Source organism: Ceratotherium simum, chromosome 13, assembly GCF_057802395.1.
Source record: "Ceratotherium simum simum isolate JZ-2026a chromosome 13, ASM5780239v1, whole genome shotgun sequence".
NCBI classification, from domain to species: Eukaryota; Metazoa; Chordata; class Mammalia; order Perissodactyla; family Rhinocerotidae; genus Ceratotherium; species Ceratotherium simum.
Window position 1 is genome coordinate 28954694 of NC_141912.1, and position 6944 is coordinate 28961637.

Sequence of the window (6944 nt, forward strand, 5' to 3'; positions counted from 1 at the left end):
TAGGACATTCTCTTTTTTCAATGTTCATATTCCTTAAGATAATGACGTTGTTTTCTATCAGTTTTTCTTTAAAAGATTACCTTGCTTAAGGTTTAGGAAATATTAAAGCTTGATTTATACAGATATAGAAAACTCTCATTTTCCTGAATCAATTTGTCCAATTTGCAATGGCATAAGTTTTTTCTCTCTGCTTTACTTAGCCTATTTAAAGAGTATTGAAGGGACATTGATTTCCCATTCTTTCATTATTTAAAACTTTTAGTAAACCAGTCAAGGAAGGCTGAGCTTGAGAAGGTATGGGTTCAATTTCTTTTTATTTTAAGGCTCTTCTTAAGTACACAATTTTATTAAAACCAAAAATACCTGTAGGAGAGTGAGGCTTATTAAGATCATCTTTGGTATAGAAATTCCATTTTTGCAGACACTGACAGTTATTAGGACTGCAATTGCTGTATATTTAAAAGGTCGGAACATTGGGACAAGGAAGTATTTCTGACCTTTAGAGCTAGGAACACTCATACTGGTGCAAACACAAAATGCACTGAGAGGATTCCATCGAAAGTCAGAAAGACAAAAGACTAAAAACCTCTCAACCTTGCATCGTCTATGCCAGAAAATGTAACTGCTAGAAATATTAGAATCTTCCAACAAATAAACATGCTAACACGCACACGTACACACACACTCACCAAATGGATTAGATTCAAATTCCCTGTCACTTTTCACCTGGCAGGGACTCAATTCCTAAGAACTATCACGTGACAGAAATCACTTAATAATATAAATGCAAAAATCAAAACTGAAAATCCAGCACTGCTGGCACCAGTGTGGACACAATTGGATCTGGACAATCAAAATATAAACGAAAAGCAAACTTGACAAAGAATCAGAAGTGGAATGTAAGAACCAAGGAAAGCTCAACCAGGAGACTTACCAGAGAAGTCAAGGAACGGTGAGTTGCAGTCAAGGAATCCAGTGCAAATGAGGTTCACTTTCAGGTTACATGTCTTCGTTGGACCAAAGGTGAGATCTGGATGAGCAATATCTCAGTGGATGTCAAAGAATAAACTGCTGGAGATTAACTCAAAGACACCTAGCTAATTTGTGGCACATTGTTTATTTATGCAAGAGTAATCAATCAATAGATTGATTTCATTTAAAAAAGTAAAGTCAAGATTTAGAGAAGAGAAAGGGCAAAGAGGGAAAAAATATCAACTGCAAAGATTTTGGAAATAATAAGTCATGTTTGCACTATAGAGGGTAAACCAATAGGCTGACAGATAACAAAGATGTCTGTCTAGACATCTTGAGTATGTTAAGTAGGGAAATGAAAAGAAGGAAATTCAGTTGCTTATAGATTCTCCAGAAAGTCTGTTGAGTTTGTTTTTGCAGCATGTATGTCAGGATGTCTTGAATAATGCCTCCTGGTACCTTTCTTTAGCATCTCCACCTTAGTTAGGCTTTCCTCATTAGAATTTCTCACTCTGCTCTGCTCTGAACTTTTCATACCAGTCTATTCAAAGCCTTCTTTATATCTTTGTTTCTCAGACCATAAATGAGAGGGTTGTGGTTGGAGTTAGAACAGTATTCAAAAGGTTATGAACTTTCCTTTACTATGGGCATAGGAGCCGTTGGGCTGGATATAGACAGCTGTTATGGTCCCATAGAAGAGAGAAACTACCAACAGGTGGGACCCACAAGTGTCAAGGGCTTTTTGCCTGGCTTGACCTGACCTGATCCTCATTACTGCTTGGACAATGTACTCGCATGAGATGAAGATGAGTGCTAGAGGGAGAAGGAGCAGTACCAAGGAAGCCATGAAGAGCTGAATCTCATTGGCATGAATGTCTACACAGGCCAACTTGATCATGGTAGGCACTTCACAGATGATGTGGTGAATCCTACGGTTCCCACAATGGTGCAGCTGAAGGGTGATGGTGCCATGAATTAGGGTGTTGCCCACTCCGCTCAACCATGCCATTCCTGCAAGGGACTGGCAAAGTCGAGAGTGCATAATTGTGGCATAATGGAGTGGTCGGCAAACAGCAGCATAAATGATCAAATGCCATGACAGCTAGGAGAACACATTCAGTGGATCCCAGCACCAGGGATACGTAGAGTTGAATGGCACAACCTATGGGAGTAATTGTCTTGGTTGATCTGTGGAGGTTCCACAGCAGCTGGGGAACAATGCTGGTGGTAAAGCAGAGGTCAACAAGGGAGAGGTTGGTAAGAAAATAATACATGGGTGTGTGGGGCATGGGATCCAGACAGGAGACCAGGATGATTGGTGTGTTGCCTACCAGTGTCAGGAGGTAGGAGGTTAACACAACCACAAAGAGGATTTTCTCAAGCTGCATCAGGTCAGAGAAGCCCACCAGTAGGAAATCGCCTGCCAAACTCTCATTAATTGTCATCATCACCTGACTCATGCAAAGGAGAGAGACATGTATGAAAATATAGATGTTACATAGTGAGAAGCAATTAAAATCAGAAATACAATTGAGAGAAATTGACCCTGAAGTTGTGGAATGAGAGTGTGTGCTGTGTGACAGTGCGGAGGAGAGAGAGACAGCTGTATGTTTCCAGGACGAAAGTAAAAGTAGGCAGAACTTACAAAGAACTGTTGAAGTATATGGTGACACTAAATATACACAGAAGTAATTAATAATTAATTATTGCTCAGTTCTTCCAAATTGTTTAATTTTTTTCTGGAAATCCACTATCATCTTCTTCAATGACATCTTGTAAGATTATAAGTAAAAGAAGTAAGGGAGATGTTGTTCGATCAACAAACATCTTTTCAGGCATTCTATCAATTGTCAATAGAAAAACTAGAAACTGAGGATCAGGTATATTTTTGAAAATAAAGTATATGATTATTTCAAAACGTATTTCATACGTTTGTTAATATCATGCTAAAGATGCAATGTGAAGTATCCAATCACCATGTTGTTTTAATTATTTAATAGTTACAATCTATATAATAAATAGTTTTCTTTCAACATTTTTTGTATAATGTAAAAATGAGCAGAACTGCTGAACCTACTCCCCTCATTATTTAGTCAAGAAATTTCAAAGTCTCCAGAAGAAATATCAGACCAGTGTTTAAAAATGTAATCTTGTAAAATATACTTCTCAGAAATCTTAGGGGGTTTTCTTAAGGTATCTACTACTAATTAGAGAGAAAACATATGTATGTACCTCAAGCATTTCTTCTGATGCAGTCATCATGTCCACCTATTTTTAACTCACCCCTCAACCCAGTTCCATTCACTCACTTTTCATTCACTTGATCCTAACAAAATAGAACCCATGAGAATCCCACATTTTTAACTGCGTGTATTTGAATATGAATGGAGTCTCTTCAATTCCCTACCATTCTTGAGAAGATAGAATGATTCAGAGAGTAAGGGGAGGAAATCACATACACGCATACATAAACAAACACAACATAAACATGCATACATGTATGTATTCAAAGTTATAATTATATCAGAAATAATTCTTACCTTCTGTAACTCAACAAACTGTATAACTGGAAAGAATTTAAGAAAGCTAAAAGTAAGGAAATTCCCCGATATATAGAGATACCACTCTTTTTTCTTTTTCTATTTCATGTTTCCCTTCCTGAAAGTTCATTCTTCAAGATTAAGGGAGCTGTAAAAATACAGTTTATTTCAAATTGAATTCCTTTATAAAATAGTAAGTGTCAATTTAATATGGTGTTCAGAAATAAAACCCCTTCCTAGAAGGTAGACATGAAAGCTAGATGAATTAATGGCTGGTGTGGTTTAAGAAAGACTGACTCAAGCAAATGAAGAAAGCAATTACAATGTTTTCTCTATTTAGATAATTAGCAATATATGTAGATGGGTAAGAGAAAAGATGTGGTCGTCATTATTTACTCACCTCTGAAAATTTTGTTCCTTCACACTTCTGATTAGTTTCATAAGCCAAGAAAGTGATGTTTATGAATGAGCTTTCCAGAACCATGAGGTTCTGAACGTGGATCTGTAAATCCAAGACCAACTTTGGGGTGGAAGTGTTTATTTCTGGAGCCAGAACACACTGAAGCAGGAATTGATATCAGGCCCAGAATGGGACCTTGGAGACTGTATCTTCCTAATAAGGCAATTAGTACCAAGCACAATAGTGACCATCAGCAAATTCCCTAGGGAAATCCTATGGAAAAAATGACTTCTGATCACGTATGTTCAATCTTGAGGACTTAAAGACCTCAATTCACATGTTAAAATAAAATCTTGAAAAGTGAAAGTAAAGGTCCCACCCTCAGCATGGTACATCTCTACAGGCATGATACTGCATGGAATTATTACCATCACTTCCATATTTAAGTAATCACTATATAATCAGGACATAATTATCAATACCTTATAAGCCAAATACATATGCATGTGTCACAAATCACGGTGTACCAATAGGACAGGTTTTCAAGTGTGGTTCTGTTTTAAGGAGACTGCAACAAAAGATTTGGTAATCACATATTTACTTTGGTCAGTATTTCCCAAACTGTTCAACAGTTTCCCTGGTCAAATAAGTTTGAGAGACTCAGCATAACATTTCAAAGAAATTCACAAAGTACATTAGTATAGTAGAGGCTATGCCTGCTTGTATTAGATTTCTTTCAAAATATCCCCAAATCATTTACCCACAAAGCATTTTATTGAGTAACACTTGTTAACATCTTGTGTAAACAGGACAATAGAACAAGTTTTAGAGACCTTGTCATAGAAACACATATTTTAAAATAAAAAGGGCAATTGGATATTGACATCACCTGTAAATCACTGGTTATAAACATGCAAAGTACATGGATTTTATGGAGAGTAATCAAGAAATTTCTGGAGTCCAAAACCAGGAAGACACACCAAACCTTTGTCTCACTTATGACTTTGAGAGGATCCTAAAACTGGATCCAGTTCATTTTGTCATACCTAAAAACACACTGAAAGGAGACATTATATGCAAATATGGGAAAATGACGTATAAAAATAAAAAAGGTGAAGAAAGCCTGCATGAACTATGGAATATCATTAAGAAAAACCACCTATACATTATTGGAGTCCCAGAAAGAGAAGAGAAAGGAGTGAAAGACAGAAAGATTATTTAAGGAAATAATGGCTCAGAGCTTCCCATATCTGGGGAGAGATTTAGAGATCCAAATTCATGAAGCTCATAGGTTACCCCCAAAATTTCAAATTGAAAAGGTCTTCTCTGAGACACATTATAATAAAACTGGTTAATGTCAAATACAAAGAGAGAATTTTAAAAGCAGAAAGAGAAAAGAGAATTCCTCACCAACAAGGGAATCCTCATGAGGCTATCAGTGGATTTCTCAGTAGAAACCTTGTAGGCCAAGAGAGAGCGGGATGATGTATTCAAAGAGCTGAAAGAAAAAAAAATGACCAACCAAGAATATTCTACCTGACAAAGATGGCCTTCAGAAATGAAGGAGAGATAGCGGCCAGCCTGGGGGTGTAGGAGTTAAGTGCCCATGCTCTGCTGTGGTGGCCAGGGGGTTTAGACCCCAGGAGAAGAACAACACACCGCTTGTCAAGCCATGCTGTGGTGGCTTCCCATATAAAAAGTGGAGGAAGATGGGTGTGGATGTTAGCTCATGGCCAGTCTTCCTCAGCAAACAAAAGAGGAGGATTGGCTACAGAGGTTAGCTCAACGCTCATCTTCCTCACAAAAAAAAAAAAAAAAAGAAAGAAATGAAGGAGAGATAAAGACTTTCCCAGACAAACAAAAACTGAGGGAGTTCATCACACTAGACCTGCCTTAAAATAATACTGAAAAGAGTTCTTCAAGCTGAAATGAAAGAATGCTAATTGGTAACAATAAAACATATAAAATATATAACACACTGGTAAAGTTAAATATGTAGTAAGATTCAGACTATTCTAATATTGTGATATGGTGATATGTCAACCACTTAACACTAATGTAAAGGTTAAAGGATGAAAGCATTAAAAACAACTACAGTTACAATAATTTGTTAATGGAAATATAATATAAAAAGATGCAAATTGGGACACTGAAGAAATAAAAAGTGGAAGGAGAGTAATAGTGTAGAATTTTTGTATGTGATTACACTTGTTATCAGCTTAAAATGGACCTTTATATTAATAAGGTGTTTTAGTAAGCCTCATGGTAAACACAAAACAAAAACCAACAGTAGATACACAAAAGGTAAAGAGAAAGGAATCCAAGCATAAGACTAGGAAAATCATCACTTCACAGAGGAAACAGCAAGAGAGGAAGAAAGAAAAAAGGAAACTACAAAGTAGCCAGAAAACAACAATTTACATGACAGTAGTAAGTCCTTACCTGTCAATAATTACTTGAAATGTGAGTGGGTTAAATTCTCCAATCAAAAGGCTGATTGGATTAGCTGAATGGATAAAAAAAAAAACAAGACTCAAGTATATGGTGGCTAGGAAGAACTCATCTCACTCTTAAGGACACACACAGGCTGAAAATGAAGAGAAGAAAAAGACATATTCTGCACAAATGGAAACCAAAAGAAAGAAGAGGTAGCTGTATTTCTATCAGACAAAATAGACTTGAAGTAAAAAACTGTAATGGGAGAAAAAAAAGAAGGTCATCATATAATGATAAAGTGGTAAATGTACGATATACCATCTTGATATTATATCATCAAGAGGATATAACAATTGTAAATATTTATGCATTTAGTATTGGACCATCTAAATCTACTAAACAAATACTATTGATTTGAAGAGAGAAATAGACAACAATACAATAATAGTAGGGAACTTCAATCCCCACTTTCTATATTGAATAGATCATCAGACAGAAAATCAATAAGGAAACATTGAATTTGAATTATATACCAAATGGATGTTTCTACTGATTCCATATAGGATTTTTATGGGAAGTTACTCAGCTCTGTGATG

The 6944-nt window shown here is 36.2% G+C and overlaps 1 pseudogene; it reads right to left on the reverse strand.

The window, feature by feature from the left end:
- Positions 1 to 1479: 1479 nt before the first annotated feature.
- On the reverse strand, positions 1480 to 2420 carry LOC101407299 (olfactory receptor 2G3-like; annotated as a pseudogene).
- Between the last annotated feature and the right edge of the window lie 4524 nt (positions 2421 to 6944).